General features: G+C 37.1%; 1 long non-coding RNA gene across 1 annotated transcript; it reads left to right on the top strand.

Annotated features, from left to right (window-relative positions):
* The first annotated feature begins 594 nt into the window (after nt 1-594).
* Nucleotides 595-23,671, top strand: LOC118763377. The gene is made up of 3 exons (XR_004999127.1): nt 595-722; nt 13,496-13,507; nt 23,661-23,671. It is a non-coding gene; the product is annotated as an uncharacterized LOC118763377 (long non-coding RNA).
* The last annotated feature ends 74 nt before the right edge of the window (nt 23,672-23,745 follow it).

Here is a 23,745-nt window from a genome sequence, read left to right on the forward strand (position 1 = left end):
CTGGTGCAGCCATCTGGTTCGCCAGTCCTCAGTCAAATTGTCCAACTCATGCTAGCATGGAAAGTGAACGTTAAACGATAATGATGATGATGAAGGGTAAGAACTTTACGAAACAACATATTCATCATTGCTTGCTGTATGAGTTTCAAAAGATAAGTACTGCTACAGAAGCAATGGAAAACGTTTGTGAAGTGTATCTGGATGCAGTGAAAGCTTCTACATGTCAGCTGTGGTTTAAAAGGTTTAAAAATAGCGATTGTGACATATCCAATAAGCCTTGTTCTGGAAGACAACCTTTTTGAATGAGATTGTTGTATCAGATACAGGTCAAAGCACCAGAGATTTGGTGCAAAACTATCTACAAACCTCCTCAAGCAAATTGGGAAAACATTCCACCATCTGCAGCAGTTTTCTAACCTAGAATAACAACCTGTCATTTCTGCAGCACATTGTTACAGGTGGTGGAAAATGGGTTTTGCATTACAACAGAAAACAAAAAAAGATAGTGGTTACCACGTAATGAGAGCCAACACCAAAACCAGAACTCCTTCCACAAAAATCCTTTGTGTTTGGTGGAACAAGAGAGATATTGCCCATTACAAGCTACTGGAACTTGAAAGGACCATCAATGCAGATGTTTATTGTCAACAGCTTGATTGTGTAAATGAAAAATTACATTGAAAGTGGCCAGCTTTGGTGAACAGAAAAGATGTTATTCTCCAGTATATTCTCCACATGGTCATACCATTCAAAATAAACCTAAGAAAAAATGAGATTGTTAGGATGGGAAGTTCTTCCATATCCTTCATCCTCACCTGACTTGGTTCTTATGGATTTCCATCTGTTCTGATCACAAGAGCATTTTATAAGAGACAAAACATTCAGAAATAGAAAGGAAATTGAAAACGGTTTTCAGACTTTTTTCAGGAAAAGAAATAAGTTTCTTTGAATGTGGCTGTATGGAATAAAATATCCTTTACTTGAAAAAAGATAGTATGCTTAGTGTCAGAAAGGGCATCTAGCTATATAAAAAAAAATACTCAACATATCTAATGTATGCTAGCATGGCTATAAAATGAACAATCAATAGAAAACTAAGGTTTGAGTAAAATATGTTGTAGAATGCTGTACAAGTTGTTCTTTTGTTTTACTACATTTAACATACGAGGTTTAGTAATTTTATGGAATAGAGACAGCAAAGCAATATCTCTTTCAGCTGTAAATTGCCTTGTGTTGAAACTAGCTGGGGCAAAAATAGATTGTGTCAGTGCTTTCATTGACAAGCCAGAAGGTGGACCGCTGACTCAGAAAAAAGAAGAGAACTGCTTGTTCAAGCTACATCTTGCTAAGGGAAAAGAGATGAAAGCAGGCAGCATTGAGTTTCTATTTATGTAGCCAGTACTAGGCTGAGTGATGTTTATTGATTCAATAAATTGACAAATGATTGAAACTTCAGATGCTGCAAGATGGTCAATGCATTAGCATAAATGACTCATATCTTTTACTTGTTTCAGTCTTTGGACTGTTGCCATGCTGGAGTACTGCTTTAAAGGATTTGGTCAAACAAACAGAGCTAAGTACTTATATTTTTTAAAGTCTGGTACTTATTCTATCAGGCTTTTTTACTGAACTGTTAAGTTATTGAGATGTTAACAAACTAACACCAGTTGTCAGGCAGTAGTGGTGGACAAACACAGACATGCACACACACACACATACACACATCTATATGTAGGGGTTCACTCCCCCTACTAGTGATATATTGTATATAAAGGTTGCAGAGCATTGCACCGATAACCAGCTGGTGGAGAATTTGCCTGAGGTTAAGCTAGTAGTAACATTCAACTGCCACTTTAATGTGGTGACACTTTACATTATTACTCTCTCTCTTCTTGAGATTTTATAACTATGCATATATATATATATGGAGGCGCAATGGCCCAGTGGTTAGGTCAGCGGACTTGCGGGTGTAGGATCGCGGTTTCGATTCCCAGACCAGGCGTTGTGAGTGTTTATTGAATGAAAACACCTAAAACTCCACGAGGCTCTGCCAGGGGGTTGTGGTGATCCCTGCTGTACTCTTTTGCCACAACTTTATCTCACTCTTTCTTCTGTTGGCTTGCTTGCTTAGCCAGTGGGGTGGCGCCATTTGAAGGCTAAAACAATGCGAAGCACATTGTGACCAACGATGATATATATATGTGACCACGGTGATATATATATCTATAATGTATATAGAATATGAAAGGTTTAATTCATTGATGATCTAAATGAATAGGTACACTGTGTAAGTACTATAATTAGTCATCCATTAGGTTCCAAGTTCCCAGCTGAGGCTGGAGTTAGGGATCCATAGTAGACTTCCAAGCTAGCAGGCATATATTAGAGGAAAAAGGATAACAAAATCAAAGCAGGATGAGTATCTCAGGTCATCTAGAGTATTTAATTAGAGTAAGGTGAATTAGAAGTAATTAATGTCTTACAGCTGTTTCTTGGATATCCCAGGTAATGGGTCAGCATCTCCATACACTGGAGACAAGGTGTGTATGTAGGAAAGTTCCAGACAGAGAATTCAGTGTATAAAAGAATAAAACAGTAGATAGAAGAATAAAGACATATATACACACGTAGTGGAGTTTTTTGGGTTTTTTTCAGTTTCTGTTAACCAAAAAAAAATATTGGTTAAAAGTTAGCTAAAATATACATGTAATTTATTTGTGTAGTACTTAAGCTAATGACAAGGAAATTGACAATAGACTTTCTAAAACAAATAGCTCCTTTGGCAGATTGTACAAACGTGTTTGGCACAATGGTGGCCTGAAGAACAAAACCAAGATCAGTGTCTACAGGGCCGTGGTTCTCACCACTCTTCTCTACGGCTCAGAGACCTGGATCACTTACCGCAGTCACATCTGTCTCCTTGAGCACTTCCACCAGTGATGTCTCCGCACCATCCTCAACATTCACTGGAGTGACTTCGTCACAAACATTGAAGTCTTGGAGCGGGCCAAGATCCCCAGCATTGAAGCCACGCTACTGAAGTACCACCTCCGATGGGCAGGGCATGTCTCCAGAATGGAGAACCATCGCCTTCCAAAGATTGCCCTGTTTGGCGAACTCTCCACTGGCCACAGAGTGAGAGGAACTCCGAGGAAGTGCTACAAAGACTGCCTGAAGAAGTCTCTAACAGCATGTCAAATTAACCACCGATGATGGTCAGACATGGCTGCGGACTGTGATGTATGGTGCCACACAATCTTCAACGCAGTCAGCAAGTTTGAGGAACGAAGAAGAGACGCACTTAAAGACAAGAGACGCAGGAGGAAGGCGCGAGCCGCCTCTGACACCACACCAGATGTTACCTTCGTCTGTGGACACTGCTCACGGACCTGCCTTTCCCATATCAGACTTGTCAGTCACGAGCGTGCATGCACGTAATGTGGACAGCCTTCCTGATCTTCGTTCGTGAAGCTGAGCCATGAGATGAGATGAGACTTAAGCTAATGAAGGAGCCCATTTCTGGTTACTTAGTCTGCTAAAAGTAGCAGTCAAATTTCCTTGATCACACCCTACTATCTTATTTAAAGATAAGATACATTCGGTAATGTAGCCCTTCATACACCTTAGAAATGGTCAGTCAGGACTGGAATGCCTTTTATCACAAGTTTGTTCAACTATGGTTGACCTGAGAGTAAATAACTACACCTAATTATTAAAGATATAAAAGAAAGTGCAACAAATGCACTAAAATTTGTTTATATAAATTATTCTGAATTAAATATATGGATGATCTAGATATTTTTAAAAAATGTTTTATCACTGAATAAACTCCAGAGTACATGGTATTAGGCGGCGAGCTGGCAGAAACGTTAGCACGCCAGGCAAAATGCTTAGCGGTATTTCGTCTGCGTTATGTTGTGAGTTCAAATTCCGCCGAGGTCGACTTTGCCTTTCATCCTTTCGGGGTCGATAAATTAAGTACCAGTTACGCACTGGGGTCGATGTAATCGACTTAATACCTATGTCTGTCCTTGTTTGTCCGCTCTGTGTTTAGCCCCTTGTGGGTAATAAAGAAATAGGTATTAGTGACTTTTCGACATTGTAAATATAACTGAAGTGCTCTTTGCAAGTCTTAATGTAGCTGCATACATTTGTCCTGTAATTGCATGAGGTTGAAGGACAAATTTCCAAAGTTAAATATGAATATAACAAATACAGTATTATTTTAATTCTTACGTATGCTTCTAGATAAATTACAGCTTTTTTTTTTACTAAAAACAAAAAAAAAAAGGAGGTATGAAGACTGTTTGCAATTTATCTCCTGAACTTTACTCTGGTTTGAAATTTGCAGTGCGTGCGCACACACACACACACACACATACACACACACACACACTCGCTCACTTACATATGCACCCATACAATGACTGAGTAAAGAGGGTGTGTTGGTCATGTCACTACTCATACTCTTTGGATAATGGTATTATAAACAAATATACTCTGATGATGTCACACCGAAAACAAAGACTGCTTTAGTAGAATTCAATTCTGCTTCTAAACAAACATGGAGTCTCATGAATTAGCATGTACACAGCTTCCACATGTGTGTGAAACATGTTCTCTATTAGACAGCTATAATCCTTATGTCAAATTTGATGTTGAATATTTTGCCAGCCAATTAGGTGTGGTGATTTAAAAGCACCAGTTAATCTAGTTGCTGAAGGTATGAATTATAGACAAACATTGCTGTTACCTCTGGTTTCACAAAATTGCTAGACTTTGTTGGTAATGATTGGGATTACTTTAGCTAAATGTTTTATATCTATATATATAAAGCTGAAGTTGTTTGTGTGTGGCAGGTTTGGTAGCCTTCAACTAACACTATCTCCTCCGAGACCCTGCGGCGCAAGTTGACCAAAATTGAGAGTATGATAGAAGAAGGCTTGCTCTTCATTCCGTAGAAGATAAAATTCAAATCTGACCATGTTAAGACCAAAAATTATTTACATCAAAAAGGTGCTTTTTTTCTATGAAAATCCCTATTTTTTTACGATTTTTTGACTGCTGTGTCACCATTTTCCGGTGTATTTCAATCAGAAAAATGTTCACTTAAAGAGAATAACAAGCTACATAATGCAAAATTTTTACTTTTCAAAAATTCCAATTCTAAAGGCTTGAAACAAACCTGAGCAACGCCGGGTGATGCTGTTAGTTTTTATTTAAATACAACCACAAGTGAAGTTACAAACAGTATTTACGAAAAGTAACAAGCAACTTTTTGTATGGATGAAAGCCTGCAGCAAAATATGTAATATTCAAAGTGAGTGGGAATTTTGTACAAATACATACAGTATCGGCATTATCATCATCTTTTAACATCTGCCTTTCATTCTGGTATGGGTTGGATGATATGATAGGATTTAACAAGCCAGAGGACTGCATTGGGCTTTGTCATGGTTTCAGTGGTCGGATGCCCTTCCTAATGGCAATCACATTTCAGAATGTACTGGGTGCTATTTTTCATGTACCGTAAATCCTTGAGTATAATACGCAGGAAATTTTTAGGGGGCTGTACCTCTGAAGAACCTAAACCTCATGTATAATACACACCCCTTATCTAACTTGAGTCAAGGAGGTCTATATTACGTCCTTGGTTTGTAAAACTGTATATGGTAACATCCTTTATTATTATTGTATATATAACATAATGCAAACGTGTAGCTTTTTTGTGCATTTTGTTTGCAGAAAATAAAGAAATAACAGTAATAACGTTTAATAAATGTTGCTTACTGCAAGTTATGGATGATCCTTTTATGACTTCATTGCTTTCAGGCTTAGCTTAAGGTATTTTCGCGCCCGTCATCACAAAATGCGTCTGAATAAAAATAGCCGGACAGCAAATAGAGACTCGGACATTGCTTAGAAAATAATTTTCATTTTTAACCTCGTATATAGTATGCATTAGGGATTTTGACCTTTAAATTTTGGGGAAAAAATGCGGATTATACTCGAGGATTTACAGTAGTTTTAAGAACTCAGATCACCATTAGTGATTGAGTGAAGGTTCAGCAGAGAGAGAGGTAGCTTTATGCTAGGTGATGAAAAGTTACAATATGAAGAGAAAGGATTAGGACAGACATGTAGATGAAAAATTATTTTTATGTCTAATGTTTGAATGTCTTAAAATTTTTTTATATATAATATGATGTGTTTCAAGAAACACAGTGAACTACTGTGAAAATCTAGGTCAGTGCACTAGCAGAATCGTTAGCACTCCAGGTGAAATGCTTAACTGTATTTTGTCCACCCTCATGTTCTGAGTTCAAATTCCATGAAAGTTCACTTTGCCTTTCATCCTATCAGAGTTGATAAAATAAGTCACAAATGAACATTGGAGGCAATGAAATTGACTTAACCCCCACCTGAAACTGCTGATCTTTTGCCAAAATTTGAAACAATATTGTAAATATCTTGTATTCTACTGTTTAATATTAATCCACATTTGTTATTTCTATCCCCTCTAATCATAATCATTATGATTAACATAAATATTTGTAGATACATATTGGCAATATATAGTGACACAAACGTGTTTTCCAAATGATAAATCAACTCATTAGATATTCTAATATTAATTAAGTCTATTCAAAATAAATTTTCACTGGATAAACCATATATATTTATTTATTTTATATATCCCTCTTCTTAGAACTGACATACCTTACCTCTAAAAAAAACTCTTCATGTTTACTGTCAATACCACCCCTTGTCCCCTACTCACTATAACCACCAATACATAACTTTGACCTTCATCTCTATCCCCCTCTCTCTCTCTGTTTAAAATATAAGAATAGGAGAAAGCAAAGTCTTCAGTGTGAGTATGTGGTTTTTGGGGTCATTTTTTCTTAATCACTCATTCTCATTTATTTGTATATTCCATACCCTGACCCCAATGTTTGTTTTGTCTGTCCCCCCCCCCTCCGTATTGTCCCCTCTTTTTCTCAACCTTATGGTGAATAAAGAAATTCTCTCTCTCTCAATTTTCTGATCTGTATACCAGCTTATCATACAGCTGCCCTCCATGGATATCCCTTATGCCACTTCTCACCTTCCCTTTCTTTAGCTATTACTTTCACCTCCTTCCCCATACTGATATTTACCATTAACCATCCCTCCACCCTTGTATATCATTCAGTACACTAAGCTCTTCCTCCATTCATAACCACCAGTCACTCTCCTCTCACACTCCTATGAACTTAACCTCCACCCCACACACACTTCTAACCTTTGTCTGTATTCTCTTTCAGACTCTTCTTGTATCTTGACACTATGCTCCCACACCTCTATCTTCTTTCTTACTACTCCCACCCACTCTTGTATAATGCAAAGCATCTTCTTCTTCTTCTTCTTCTTCTTCTTCTTCTTCTTCTTCTTCTTCTTCTTCTTCTTCTTCTTCTTCTTCTTCTTCCAAGTTTCTAGGCAACTTTCTCTCATGCCAGTGTCATGAAAAAGACACCCAGTACCCTGTGCCATAAAACAGTTAACATGAGGAAAGGCACCCAGCTGTAGAAACCATGCCAAAGCAGACATAAGTACTCAACATAGTTCTCTGGCTCTTTGAATCCTATCAAACTGTCTATTCTATGCCAACATGGAAGACAGACATAATGATGATGATGATGGCATATACTTGTGTGTGTGCATGTGTTAAAGAAGGAAAAATTAAAACAGAAGACCTCCAATTGATTTAAGTAGTATAAAAATCTAAAATCTCTGGAATAAAAAAAATAATGTAAATAAATTTTCCATAGAAACTTAGATAAATAACATACTTGTTATTCTTTCTTGGTATCTGACCCAGATTCAATTCAATGGATATACACATCATCCTTTCACAAGAACATATTTCACCTCTCCAGCTTCATTCATGTGTGAGTTATTTTTAAATTATAAATGTATGTTATCAAAAAGGAGATTGGTAAGTATGGATGAACATCATTACTATAAAATCATAATAATACCAGGAAAATATCCTCTTAAATAAATTGTGTAGGCTTCATATTGTTTTAATTACTTCTCTGTGATAAAGTATCTGCCAATACATTCAGAAAATCATAAAGAAGTAAGAATGGAATTCATTTTTATTATTATTATTATTATTATTATTATTTTAATGTTTATGTTTCAGTCAGCTTTGCTGCAGTGAGATAATTAAATCTAAAGCCACTTCAAAGTTACAAGGTGTAATTTCTCTTTCTCTTTCTCTTTTACTTGTTTCAGTCATTTGACTGCGGCCATGCTGGAGCACCGCCTTTAATCGAGCAACTCGACCCCGGGACTTATTCTTTGTAAGCCCAGTACTTATTCTATCGGTCTCTTTTTTTTGCCGAACCGCTAAGTGACGGGGACGTAAACACACCAGCATCGGTTGTCAAGCGATGCTAGGGGGACAAACAGATACACAAACACACACATATATATATATATACATATATACGATAGGCTTCTTTCAGTTTCCGTCTACCAAATCCACTCACAAGGCATTGGTCGGCCTGGGGCTATAGCAGAGACACTTGCCCAAGATGCCATGCAGTGGGACTGAACCCGGAACCATGTGGTTGGTTAGCAAGCTACTTACCACACAGCCATTCCTGCGCCTATGTATATATAATTTTAAGCCTTTATGACATTGAGGTTATTCTGAATGTAACGCAAATTTTATTCTTTTACTTGTTTCAGTCATTTGACTGTGGCCATGCTGGAGCACTGCCTTTAGTCGAGCAAATCAACCCAGGACTTATTCTTTGTAAGCCTAGTACTTATTCTATCGGTCTCTTTTGCTGAACCTATAGTTACGGGGACATAAACACACCAACATTGGTTGTCAAGTGATGTTGGGGGGGGACAAACACAGATACACAAACATACACACACACACACATATATATACAACGGGCTTCTTTCAGTTTTCGTCTATCAAATCCACTCAAGGCTTTGGTCGGCCCGAGGCTATAGTAGAAGACACTTGCCCAAGGTACCACACAGTGGGACTGACCCCGGAACCATGTGGTTGGTAAGCAAGCTACTTACCACACAGCCACTCGTATGTCTATATTTATTCACATTGTCTTCAATTAATCATGCATAATCTTGTAGCTTCAAGATTTTGTTGATACTCTTTCTTTTATTCTTTTACTTGTTTCAATCATTTGACTGCAGCCATGCTGGAGCTCTGCCTTTAGTCGAACAAATCAACCCCATGACTCATTCTTTGTAAGCCTAGTGCTTATTCTACCAGTCTCTATTGTCAAACCTCTAGAATACTGGAGCTGGATATAGTCAGGTGTTGAAAGGTGTCTGTATGATAGGACAAGCACAGGTGACTTACTACAGAGGAAATATTTAACTACCTGACATTATATAAGGATAGGTGGCAGTAGTTGGAAAGGAGATAAAAGAATGTAATGGTGGAGTGAATGCCAGAGCAAACTCTCAAGGTACAAGAAGGTGAGCATAAGAGGAGGTATGCATTGTCAATCATGGAAGGGGAGGAGAGAGTGGATACTTTCATAAGAGTGTGAGGGGAGAGTGAATGATGGTTAGAGATGTGAGTAGAGGTGAACAAGATTGGAGGTGTGGTCAATGGAAAATATCAGTAAGGAGATAATAAGGTGGGAGAGATAGAAGTGGTTCAGTAAGGATAGATCAGAAGGTGGGGAGATGATGTGCATGGTGTTAGGAATGATGAAGAGGGAGATGTAGGGTGCATAAGGGTGATTTCTGGGAGTAGGGTGTGATGGCAGATATAAGAGAGCACTGAGAAAGATAGTAGATATGTGAGGTGTTAAAATGGAGTATGGCAGAGGAGAGAGATAACTGAAGGAAGTAACTGGTGAAAATAGTGGGGGATAAGGAAGGGAGAGTAATGTGGATAAGGGATGGAAGTGATTGGCGTGGGGGTGGGGAGGTAACTGATAATGCAAAGAAAATGGGGTGGGGTTGGGGAAGAGTAACATGTGTCCATATTGCCCTCAAGTGATTACAAGTGCCAAGTAGTGTCATAGATAGAGGAAGGAAGGAGGATTGGGTGTCTGGGGGAATACAGGGGGGGGGGGCATAATGAATTACAAGCATAAACAGAATGCTTTTTAAGAGAGAGAGAGAGAGAATAAAAAACAGAAAAGCATAAATTCCACTGACAGATTTACTGCAATTCTGTAACATGTTGGATTTTAATGATCTATTATTAATTGAGCTCTTAATTGTTGTCGATGTTTAGTTTTTGATGTTTTATACATTATCTTCTTTATATGGCTATATATATATATATATATATATATATATATATATATATATATATATATATATTGGCTAGACAGACAGACAGACAGACAGACAGACAGATAGATAGATAGATAGATAGATAGATAGATAGATAGATACATAGATATACACCTACATATATCCAGATTTGAAGTGTACTCATTCCAATTACAGAGCCTCAACACACACATACACACACACACACACACACACACACACACATACATGGTGATAGTGGCTGTCAAATCACATATACACATACATGCACAGATAGACAAGACAGACATCTCCAGCTATTAAACCTTTTATCCAACTTGAGGTGTTATGGCAGATGAATGCCCTAAGTAATTTTCTTACAAAATAAAAACTTCATTTTATTGAAGTTCTTTTCAGATCTAAAACATCTGAATATGTTTTATTAAACATCTTAACAAATAAGATGTCTTGTTTGTTTGCTTTTTATAGAGAGTGGACCAAAAGTCATGCATCAAAACATTTGATGTTTTATTCATATTACATCGTCATCATTATCATTTATTTTGTTCAACATGTGCAAGTACATATGTATTCACCCTTATTTTATTTATTTTATTCAGCTTTAGGAAAATTGAAGCATGTCTTTGACAATTCCAAAGTGCATTGAACTTATTTTATGCATGAATTTTGGCCCACCCTGTATTATTAATAAAGCAATTGCTTGTCTGAAAACAGTATTTCTAGTTCTCACTATCTCATAGAACCTTTTGTACATGTAGTAATCTCTTATTATAAAAGGCAGATTTTATCTGCCTCCCTTTGTATCTTATAGAAATCTACAATATAGGATTTCTTCAATTACAATTTACCTAGCATTTTTAAGAGTAGAATGCATCGGGTCATGCCAGGTCCAGTTTTTAAAATTTAAACTCCAATTAAGCGAAATTTACAGAAAACTCACATTTTGGTGTGTATGTCAAATGCTTTTCTTAGTCTGGTTTACAGCACACGCAAACGCACACACACAGTGTGCTACGAATAAAGTGAAAGTAATTCAGTGTGTTGACAGGTAGACAATAGAATGCGATGACGATGGCGAGGTAATATTTGTTTCTGTCTATGACGCTGATAGATACATGAGTAAAATGTATGGGAAGCTAACAGATAAGAGTGAGTGAAAATGTTCTTGGAAGAGAGTAAATAGCGAGAGAGAGTGATTTGAGGAAGACTTTACATTAAATAACCGTAGTGGCTTGTGTTAGTAATAAAGTAAACATACACTCATACATACATACATACATACATACATACATACATACATACATACATACACACACATACACACACACATACATACATACACACACACATACATACATACACACATACATACATATACATACATACATACATACATACATACACACACACACATACACACACACCACACACACACACACACACACATACATGGTGATAGTGGCTGTCAAATCACATATACACATACATGCACAGATAGACAAGACAGACATCTCCAGCTATTAAACCTTTTATCCAACTTGAGGTGTTATGGCAGATGAATGCCCTAAGTAATTTTCTTACAAAATAAAAACTTCATTTTATTGAAGTTCTTTTCAGATCTAAAACATCTGAATATGTTTTATTAAACATCTTAACAAATAAGATGTCTTGTTTGTTTGCTTTTTATAGAGAGTGGACCAAAAGTCATGCATCAAAACATTTGATGTTTTATTCATATTACATCGTCATCATTATCATTTATTTTGTTCAACATGTGCAAGTACATATGTATTCACCCTTATTTTATTTATTTTATTCAGCTTTAGGAAAATTGAAGCATGTCTTTGACAATTCCAAAGTGCATTGAACTTATTTTATGCATGAATTTTGGCCCACCCTGTATTATTAATAAAGCAATTGCTTGTCTGAAAACAGTATTTCTAGTTCTCACTATCTCATAGAACCTTTTGTACATGTAGTAATCTCTTATTATAAAAGGCAGATTTTATCTGCCTCCCTTTGTATCTTATAGAAATCTACAATATAGGATTTCTTCAATTACAATTTACCTAGCATTTTTAAGAGTAGAATGCATCGGGTCATGCCAGGTCCAGTTTTTAAAATTTAAACTCCAATTAAGCGAAATTTACAGAAAACTCACATTTTGGTGTGTATGTCAAATGCTTTTCTTAGTCTGGTTTACAGCACACGCAAACGCACACACACAGTGTGCTACGAATAAAGTGAAAGTAATTCAGTGTGTTGACAGGTAGACAATAGAATGCGATGACGATGGCGAGGTAATATTTGTTTCTGTCTATGACGCTGATAGATACATGAGTAAAATGTATGGGAAGCTAACAGATAAGAGTGAGTGAAAATGTTCTTGGAAGAGAGTAAATAGCGAGAGAGAGTGATTTGAGGAAGACTTTACATTAAATAACCGTAGTGGCTTGTGTTAGTAATAAAGTAAACATACACTCATACATACATACATACATACATACATACATACATACATACATACATACACACACATACACACACACATACATACATACACACACACATACATACATACACACATACATACATATACATACATACATACATACATACATACACACACACACATACACACACACACAGTATTGAAGCTTGAGAACAATCAGATACATTTGCAACACATCTGTTGAAAATATTATTGTTCACACACATACATATACATATATACATACAGACAACACACACACACACACACATGATCCAGCATGGCCACAACCTCAAGGCTGAAACATATAAAAGAATAACAGAATATAAATGTGTGCATGTGTGTGAGAGAGAGAGTGTGTGTGTATATGTATGTATGTATGTATATATATATAATAATGCGGTTTTTTCAACAGCTTGAACTAAAAGTCAGAGGGGAATGGGATAAACTACTTATATTAACTTGCTATAAAAGCAGGTAGTAATTTTATCTTGTCCTTATTCATAGTGCAAGTTTTGAAGAGTGCATTTCGATTTTAACAGCTATTTTTTTCAAAGCTATATTGGAAGTAACAAAGGAGCATATTTGGCATATTTTGCTTTATGAGTTCAATAAAGACAACAACGCAACGGAAAGTACAAGAAATATTAATGCAGTATATGGGGATTGGACAATAAGCGTAAGGCAGTGTCAATGGTGGTTCCAGAAATTCCGAGCCATAAACTACAGCCTAGAAGACGAGCCTCATCCTCAAAGATCTGTAGAACTCAACAAGGACATCCTGAAAACCCTGGTGGAACAAAATATCATCGTAACTGTTGAGGAACTAGCAGAGAAGCTTGGATTTGGTCATTCAACCATTCATTGACACCTGTGTGCTATCGGAAAAGTCAGCAAATTGGGTCAATGGGTTCCTCACAAACTTTCCGAGTCTAATTGCATGCAGAGAGTGAATGTATGCTTTTCTTTGCTGTCACATCTCACCACTACTGCGCTATGTATATCTATATATATAAAACTGTAGTTGTGTGAGTGTCTGTCCCCTTCGATTTAGATTCCTAACTACTCCCACATTTTGCGGTGCAGTTTAACCAAATTCGGGTAGCTTATAGTCGTGATTCATATCGAGCCCGTCTGAGTATTAGCGCACGTCTACGATGAGTCTACGATTTTAAAAATAATTTAACATCGTTTTTTATTCCATTTTAATACATAATTTTTTGTGTGTCGATGGCGGCGGAGTTGGCGTCCACGCTCACACCTGCACCTGTGGGGAAGGGAGTGTAAGGAAATCAACGTCGTAATGCGTTGTCAAGGAGACCAGCGTTCTTTTAGAACAACGACTTCATGGCTTGAAGACACCAAAACAGAAATGGCTAAGAAAGCGTCTACATGAGTCTACGATTTAAAAAAAATTTACCATCGTTTTTTTTCCATTTTAATGCATTTTTTCGCTATTATATAAGGGAAGTAACTCTCTAAAAATGTCTACGATGAGTCAACGATTTAAAAAAAAATTTACCATCATATTTTTTCCATTTTTAATGCATTTTTTGCTATTTTTTGGCTATAACTCTCTAAAAATGCTTAAATAGTTATTTCCCTTACAAACCCGAGCAACGCCAGGCGATACTGCTAGTCTATTATATAAAATCCGTTCTGTCTGTCTGTGTGTCTTCTAGGATCTTGGGCATCCTCCATCCGATTGCACTCAAATTTGATATGTAGATACTGACAGTATCAGGGCATGCATAAGTCTTGAAAAAATTACAAAAATCGATTCCAGGTGAGAATGTGATCGCTAAAGCTGTGGGAACGTGCATTTGTACGTGCAAGTACATCAGCTGTTGCGATCAATACTACGTGTATGCAAGAAAAATGCACGTGCAGTTTGTGCCAAAAAACCCAGCTGGGTTGAAATAATGCCACAAAATGCAGTATATTTAAGAGACCAAAAAAGTAAGATGCAAAAGAGATATTTTCTTCAAACTTGGCATGAAGGAAGGAAAGACTATTTGGTTTCTCAAGAAGTTTTTTTTTTTCCTTAACTTCGTTTAACAAAACCAAAAATTTTATTGAAATAAAGGCATGCTTAATTATTTTTTAATGAAAAGAAAACACTGATTGCTTTTAATCAGCAGATATGATTCAGCACCATCCATTGGAGGGGGGGGGGGGCGTTTTGCTCATCTTATATATATGTATATGAATATCAGTAATTATTTACTTTATGTAAATGTGAAAGAAACAATTTCTTAACTTTTCCTCATCTGATGGAACTATCAATAATTATTGTATAACTTCAGGAATTTGACACAAAGTATGCCGAAGTATAATTTGATTGCAGTACTGCTCATTAACTAAACACTTACTGGTTTAAAATTCCACATTCTGCCAGTAATAATAAAGCTATATCTCTTAACTTTAACCTACTTATGAGGTGGGGGCTCTATGTGATCATTCAACAAGCCAGAAATTGCAATCAAATGTCCCTCATAATACACACTGTCACATTGCAAATAAAAGGATGCATTGGACAATGTTGGCCATAATATGCATAAAAACAGGATGACCATAGTGGATATCTTAGATCAAAGATTTCCTTAGTCACGTTTAAAAATTAAAAAAAACAACACAATACCAACCTATTATAGGTAGACAAACTGTGTTAGTGAGAGTGAAGTGTCAAGGCCATATATATAGGTCATAAAGACTGGTTAGTAACAAGATATCAACTCTTTATTCTATGTGTGTGTGTGTGTGTGCGCGCATGTGTGTTTCTGTATGTATGAATGTTTGTGTGTGTGTGTGTGTGTGCGCACGCACACACACATGTATATAGGATGCACACCCACACACATATATATATATATGTATGTGTGTGTGTGCATCTTTTATTTTTTTACTTGTTTCAGTCATTAGACTGTGGCCATGCTAGGGCACTACTAGGAAGAAAATTTTTAGTTGAATGACTCAACCTTAGTACTTATTTTTTTAAGCCTGGTACTTACTTTATCAATCTCTTTTGCCAGACCACTAAGTTATGGCGACATAAACACATTAACACCAGTTGTCAAGTGGTGGTAGGGGGCAAACACACACACACACACAACAGGCTTCTTTCAGTTTCATTCTACCAAATCCACTCACAAGGTTTTGGTCAGCCTGAGGCTATATAGTAGAAGACTGGTGCCACACAGTGGGACTGAACCTGGAACCATGAGGTTGGGAAACAAACTTCTTACCACACAGTCATTCCTGTACTTACTCACAAAGGCACTTCCACAGCAGAAGTGTTAAGGCCATTGTTCTGTCTGGTGAAGAGGATTGGCCTGCAAGAGTCCTGTGCAGGTGCCATGTAAAAAAGCACTCATGCCAGTGTCACATGTGCTAATGCAGTGGCACGTTAAAAGCACCCAGTGTTAGGAAGGGCATCCAGCTGTAGAAGCCATGCTAAATCATACTGAACCTGGCATCGCTTTCCAGCTCTAGTCAAACTGTCCAACCCGTACTGGCATAGAAAATGGATGTTAAATGATGATGATATATATTTGTGTGTATATATATATCCAAACAAGAAAGCACAAAAAACACAACAACGCGAGGACGTGGAACAAATATAGTATTATTGGACGCTCAGGAAAGAAGGAAAGATGGAGGGTTTAACGTTTCGACCGGAGCTCTTCATCGGAAACATAGGAGAAGGAAAGATCCAGAGAAGGGAAGACAGAGGAAAAAAAATCGCCAACGGTACACACGAGGTCACATTTTGAAACCTATATATAGGTTATGAGAGGTAATGGTGTCAAGAAGACCCAAAGGTGTCAGGTAATGCTGAGTAAGTGCTATGGACAGGCTATAGTTAAGCTTCAGGTTCAGTGATTATGTGAAATAGGAGTCCAACGTAGATCATATATCAGCATGCATATATATAAAAAAATTAACTGAATGAGATAAAAATCCAAGGCCGTGAAAGATTTCAGGACATTTATAAATAGAATGTCTTACAGCTGTTTCCAGGATATTTTATATATCCCTTCATCGGAGATGGTGTGAGAAAATGGTTAAGCAATAGTTAATCTAGATAAGATATGAAATAGAAAGTGAAGTGGGGGAATGAAAATAGATGTGAGATATGCAGGGATATTGTATCTCACATATCACATGTCTATTTTCATTCCTCCATTTCACTCTCTATTTCATATCTTCTCTAGAATAACTATTGCTTAACCATTTTCTCACTCTGTCTCCGATAAAAGGATATATGAAATATCCTGGAAACAGCTGTAGCACCTTCTATTTATAAATGTTCTGAAATCTTTCACAGCCTTGGACTTTTAGCTCATTCTGTTAATTTATATGTGTGTATGTGTGTGTGTATTCACGGTGGGCTTCTCACCTGGAATTTGCATCACCGGTCTGGAACCCCTATCTTGCCCAGGATATTAATCGTCTGGAAGCCGTTCAGTGATGTGCAACCAAAAGAATACCCTCCATCAGGCATTTGCCATATTCTGAATGCCTTACTTCCCTGGGCATGGACACACTGAAACTCTGACGTCTGGCAGCTGACTTGGCAGACACCCATAAAATTATTAACCATCTTACAAACAATAACTCTGAGCACCTTTTCAAACTCCACCTGTCTAACACCCGTGGACATATTTACAAAGTCAGAAAATGGCACAGCTCCCAAGACTTTCGGAAACATTTTTTCACACTGAGAGTTGCTGAAGCATGGAACAAACTGCCTGCATCAGTTGTTAGTTGTCAGAGCACTGCATTCTTCAAAACTTCCATGCTTTCTGAGATTCGCCAACACTACACCTGATTTTCTCCCCTCCATACACACACAAGCATGTATCTGACTCATACACTTTTCACTTTCCAGACATTTGTACATTACTGCATATACTTTATACGCACTTTCTGACAAGTTGTGGTGCACCTGAGCACTGTATACAATAATTTCATTATTATTGTTATCTTCTAAATCCACAGCAGAAGACACTTGCCAAAAGTGCTATGCAGTGGGACTGAACCATGTGGTTGAGAAGCTAACTTCTTACCACATACTCATACCCATGCCAATTGTTCAAGAAAATCTATTTTCTATCCCCACTTAAACAATGATTGTAAAGAAGAAGGCTATAAAGAAGTAGGTTATAAATAATTGTGAAAAAGAAGATGGTAAAGAAGTAATCATATTTAAAGACCATTTATTTTCAAAACAAACCAGTGAAAATATCATTGAAATGAATTCATCTATCAATGAGCCTATGAAAGGATAGTAACTCAGTTCATTTTTTGCCACTGTCACTAGAGAGGTTAGCTGTGTCAGAACTAATGAGTTTCTTGATAGACTCATTCCATTGTCTAGTTTAACATCACCACCTGCACCTTTGGTTGCAAGCATTCAGGCTAACTTTCTTGCTTGACCATGCCTTTCTTCTTCCCTTTCACTTGTCTGAGAGGCCCTGTAATGGGTCACAGGCACTACTTTTTCTCCTGAATGAAAGATTAAAAAAGAAAACAGTTTTCCTTTTATAGTTACTTCTCTCCTGGACGAATTACATTGAGTGTAGCAAGTGAAGTCTATGTCTCTCTGTTCTTTTGGACATGGTTTTTACAACTGGATGCTTTTCCTATCAGCAAACATTTTACAGCATAGGTAAGGTGGGTTTCATCAGGATGTGCACCACTAATATTTTGTGCATGTATAAGGTTGACTTTCAATAAGATAAAACAGATAAGTTACATAAGCATGTGTTAAACAGATTTCAATTAATTTCACTCTTAATTTTCATGTAATATATCTAATGTATAAGTTACAAGTTAAATCATGCTGAAAATATCTAAAAAGAATGAAATAGTACCCTACGTGCTTACCTTCAACAAGAAATTGTAAGAACTTCATAACAGATAAACAAAAATAAATAAATAATATAATATGTGAAAGCGGAGGCGCAATGACCCAGTGGTTAGGGCAGCAGACTCGTGGTTGGAGGATCACGGTTTCGATTCCCAGACTGGGCGTTGTGTGTGTTTATTGAGCGAAAACACCTAAAAGCTCCACGAGGCTCTGGCAGGGGGTGGTGGTGACTCCTGCTGTACTCTTTCGCCACAACTTTCTCTCACTCTCTCTCTTCCTGTTTCTTGAGTAACGCTGTGATGGACTGGCATCCCGTCCAGCTGGGGGGAACACATATGCCACAGAAACCGGGAAACCGGGCCCATGAGCCTGGCTAGACTTGAAAAGGGCAATGTTTTTTTTTTTAGAATATGTGAACACTATGCATCTTCTTCCTTGTATTCCTTAATTTCAAAATTCAAATTTGTTGTGAGGGAATGGTGATCTCCCTTGCATTAACTGCCATAACCAGAAAGCGCCACATGTTTTAATTTTAGCTCTGAAGGCATTTGGGTATGCATTATATTTTTAGTAGCTGAATGTATAGTTATGTGTTTCTAAGTGTTTTTTTGTTGCTTAAACACATCTATATTTATGCTGTATTTGTTTGTATCTTCATCTATGTCTCCATATTTGAGTTTATGTTTTTCTGAATGTGTGTATATGTAAGAGAGAAACACCTTATTTATATTTGCCATACAAATTTTCTTCATTATCTTTACACATTTGTGTTCATATCCCATGAAAAGTATTGTATTGTGTGACTGGCCAAAACAATTAACTCTAGCAGCTTAATTAAGAATATATTATTACTTGCTTCCAATTAGCATTTCTGTTTAGAGGAAGTGGTTGCTTATGTGTCTGTCTCTTTTGGTACAGAGTTAAATTTTTGGCTTTTGTCTTTTATATATATCTAAGCTGTATGTGTGTGTGTGTGTGTTTGTGTGTGTGTAATATGTATGCCCAGTAGGTTGATGCATCTGAGTGTGTGTGCATATATTTATATGTATGCATGTATGTGTATAATATATATGTATATGTCTGAGTATGTATTTGTGTGTATGTGGTTTCTGTGTTATCATATGTATATGTATCATCATTATAGTTTTTGTGCATTTATTTCAATACTGGCATAGAATAGACAAAACTTATTAAGATAAATTTTCAGGAAGAGTGTCCAGTTCTTTCTGTTGCACTTCCTTGTTTTTGGACTAAGGTACTTTTCAGTCTATTAGTTCACAGACATTTGTTGACTAAAAGGCATGCACAGACACCTGCACATGCACACACACACACACAGCATGCAGTTTTCTTTCTGTTTATTGTAGTCCTCAAAGCCATACCAGAAGAATTTAAGACTAGTTCTCTTCTGGTATTATTGTATACTGACAACTTGGCTCTTGTAGCATCATCAACATCATCATTTCCCTGCTGTGGTGGGTTGGACAGTTTGACATGCTTCAATGAGCTGCATGCTTCAATGTCAGGTTTGGTATGATTTCTATGGCTGGATGCACTTCCTAACACCAAGAGTGCACTGAGTGCTTTTTTCACACTACCAACACTAATGAGGTTGCCAAGTAACTTGCTAAACAAGAAAAGAACAGGAAGGAGGGAAAAAGGGGGAAAAGGAAAATGTCTCTTTGACTAAACGATTGGAGAAGGTAACATTTGCGAGGAGGAAGAGGGCCAATGGTTCTATGCTAGGTGTTGAGAAACTAAAGTATGACAGACACATGCATGGGTGTCTTGCTATAGAAAAGATACAGGGTTACCTTGCTTTATATAAGGATGGGCAGGAGTAGGTGGAAAGAAGATAGAGATGGTTCTTATATCTCAAGATATAAGAAAAAGAATTTATAAAACAACTGAAGCTAGAAATTCCAGACATGGAAACAAAATTTGGAACTGAAGGGTCTTAAAACAAAAGTTTTAGAGTGAAGGAAGACAGGACTCTTAGAGCATCAGTGAAATAGCCATGCTGTTTCTGCAGAAAAGGATTCAGTTAAAATTCTATAAGATATGCTCAGTGTAAACATTGGACACATAAGAGGTGTAGTGGGACTGCAGGCAGGCTAACAGAGAAGGGCAGATTTCACAGCTGGGCACCAGGGCAATAAACACTAAGAGCTCTCAGAAATTAAATTGCCTTAAATTTTCAGATGGCTCCTTTGCAGTAGTTGCCTAGGTAACAAAATTAGCTGTGGCAAAAAGTGTAGTAGCCTCTACTGGCAACAATGGTCTTCTTCCTCACATTCAAGAGCAGATTATATGGTGCTTGTGTGAAGTACATTGCTATATGGCCATGAAACACGGGCTTTGAATGCTGAAGACATGCAGAGACTAGAAAGAAATGAGTTGAGCATGCTTTGATGAACCAGTTTTTGTATATGAATGACAAATAATAAATAAACTTGAGAAACAACCTGGATATAAGTAGAATCAGATGTAGTAAGAAAAGAAGTCTGTGCTGGTATAAACATACAATGTGAATGGCGAATGACATCTCTATAACTGAATGGTACTTAATGAAGATGGAGACCAAGAAAGATTGGGAATGAGATGGTGAAAGATATTCTCAAGACACCACATCTGACAAAAGAGATGATAGAGGACTGTTGACAGAAGATTTGACCTTGCCCATAAGCTTGTTAAAATGCCTGATAAAACGGTGAGATAATGTACACTCCTTTCCACCTGCCGCCTATTCTATAGCACTATACCTCCCCATCATGTCTTCTCATAGCCACTGTACTTATTCTGTACTCTTTCATTTTCCCAGAATCTCTTCTACTCATCATACAAGCCACACTTAATTGGGAAGAAAGAATTTGATCTATGTATATTGAATCACTCAGTTTCCCTTTACCTATCTTATACTCTTCCATCTCCCCAGCATCTCTTCACTCATTCATTGTGCCACATCGCACAAACTATGCATTCTAGATCCTTCCTACCTCTTACCACTCATCCTACTACTCCTCTTTCTCCCTTCCTTCAGAATCATGGATGAGGCTGAAAGAAATGAGGACAAAGACATTCCTCTTTGGTAAAACCTTATCAAGTTTTTCAAGTTTCACTTGAAAAGGAAGGTGAGTGTGGAGGGGGAGTTGCTGTCTTTGAGTGAATTTATCAAAAGGTGGGTGAAAATTGTGAAAATGGCAAGAGTGGATGGTACTGCTTTAAGTGCAGATCTGTGAGATGGAGGAAAGAAGTTGGAGAGGGCACTTGTCCTTGGTATTCAGGGAGATTTTGGATAGTGGGGTTCTCGATTATCCCTATTGGTCCTCCTGTATCAGAAGGACGCCATCATTATCAAGTTTTTTTTTTCTTCTTAGGGTTGTATATTATGTATACTTCCCTTTTAATATATACCATGTATATTTTTTCTCTTTTTTTTTATCATTCCATTATATGTAACACCCCAACACTTTATCTCTGTCTATGTATTGCCCCTGCCTCATTTGCCTGGTGACAGATAAAAGAAATCATTACTATTATTATTATTATTGTGCTGCTGGACTGGCTCCTGTGCAGGTGGCACATAAAAAATGCCATTTGAGTGTGGCCGTTGCCAGTACCACCTGACTGGCCCTCATGCCGGTGGCACGTAAAAGCACCTACTACACTCTTGGAGTGGTTGGCATTAGGAAGGGCATCCAGCTGTAGAAACTTTGCCAGATCAAGATTGGAGCCTGGTGCATCCATCTGGTTCGCCAGTCCTCAGTCAAATCGTCCAACCCATGCTAGCATGGAAAGCAGATGTTAAACGATGATGATGATGATGATTAATGTTGGATTTTCAGAATTGTTAGATCCAATTAAAGGTTGGTTCCAGTTTTGGCACAAGTATAAGAGAAGAACACGAATAGGCTTAAAATGGAGTTTAAAATTTACTACAGCTGTTTTGGTAGCATTTTATTGATGCAGTTATAAATTACATCATAGTATAAATCCACCATCCTCAGATAAATCTTTAAGCATGTATAAACAGGCAAAGTAAAACCTAGAAGATAGTGAGTCAGTCATCTTCAAAGTTTTACCTTGCTTGTTTATACTATACTATATACACTACCTTGCTTGTTTATACAGTTTAAACATGTTTAAAATTTTGCTTTGATGCAATCTATGATTGCATCAATAAAATGCTACCAAAACAGCTGTGGTAAATTTAAAACCCCACTTGCACTCTTCTTTTATATATATATCTCTTATTATAAAAGGCAGATTTTATCTGCCTCCCTTTGGGGGTTATAGAAATCTACAATATAGGATTTCTTCAATTACAATTTACCTAGCAGTTTTGAGAGTACAATGCATCGCGTCATGCCAGGTCCAGTTTTTAAAATTTAAACTCCAATTAAGCAAAATTTACAGAAAACTCACATTCTGGTGTGTGTGTCAAATGCTTTTCTTAGTCTGGTTTACACCACACGCAAACGCACACACACAGTGGGCAACGAATAAAATGAAAGTAAATAGCGACAGAGTGATTTGAGGAAGACTAAAGTGAAAGTATTCTGTCTATGACGCTGATAGATACATGAGTAAAATGTATGGGAAGCTAAGAGCTAAGAGTGAGTGAAAATGTTCTTGGAAGAGAGTAATTAGTAATAAAGTAAACATACACTCATACATACATACATACATACATACATACATACATACATACATACATACATACACACACACACACACACATACATACACACACACATACATACATACACACATACATACATACATATACATACATACATACATATACATACATACACACACACACATACACACACACACAGTATTGAAGCTTGAGAACAATCAGATACATTTGCAACACATCTGTTGAAAATATTATTGTTCACACACATACATATACATATATACATACAGACAGACAGACAGATAGACACACACACACACACACACATGATCCAGCATGGCCACAACCTCAAGGCTGAAACATATAAAAGAATAACAGAATATAAATGTGTGCAAAGTACAAGAAATATTAATGCAGTAT

The sequence above is a fragment of the Octopus sinensis genome, linkage group LG5 (genome assembly GCF_006345805.1).
Source record: "Octopus sinensis linkage group LG5, ASM634580v1, whole genome shotgun sequence".
Classification (NCBI taxonomy): Eukaryota; Metazoa; Mollusca; class Cephalopoda; order Octopoda; family Octopodidae; genus Octopus; species Octopus sinensis.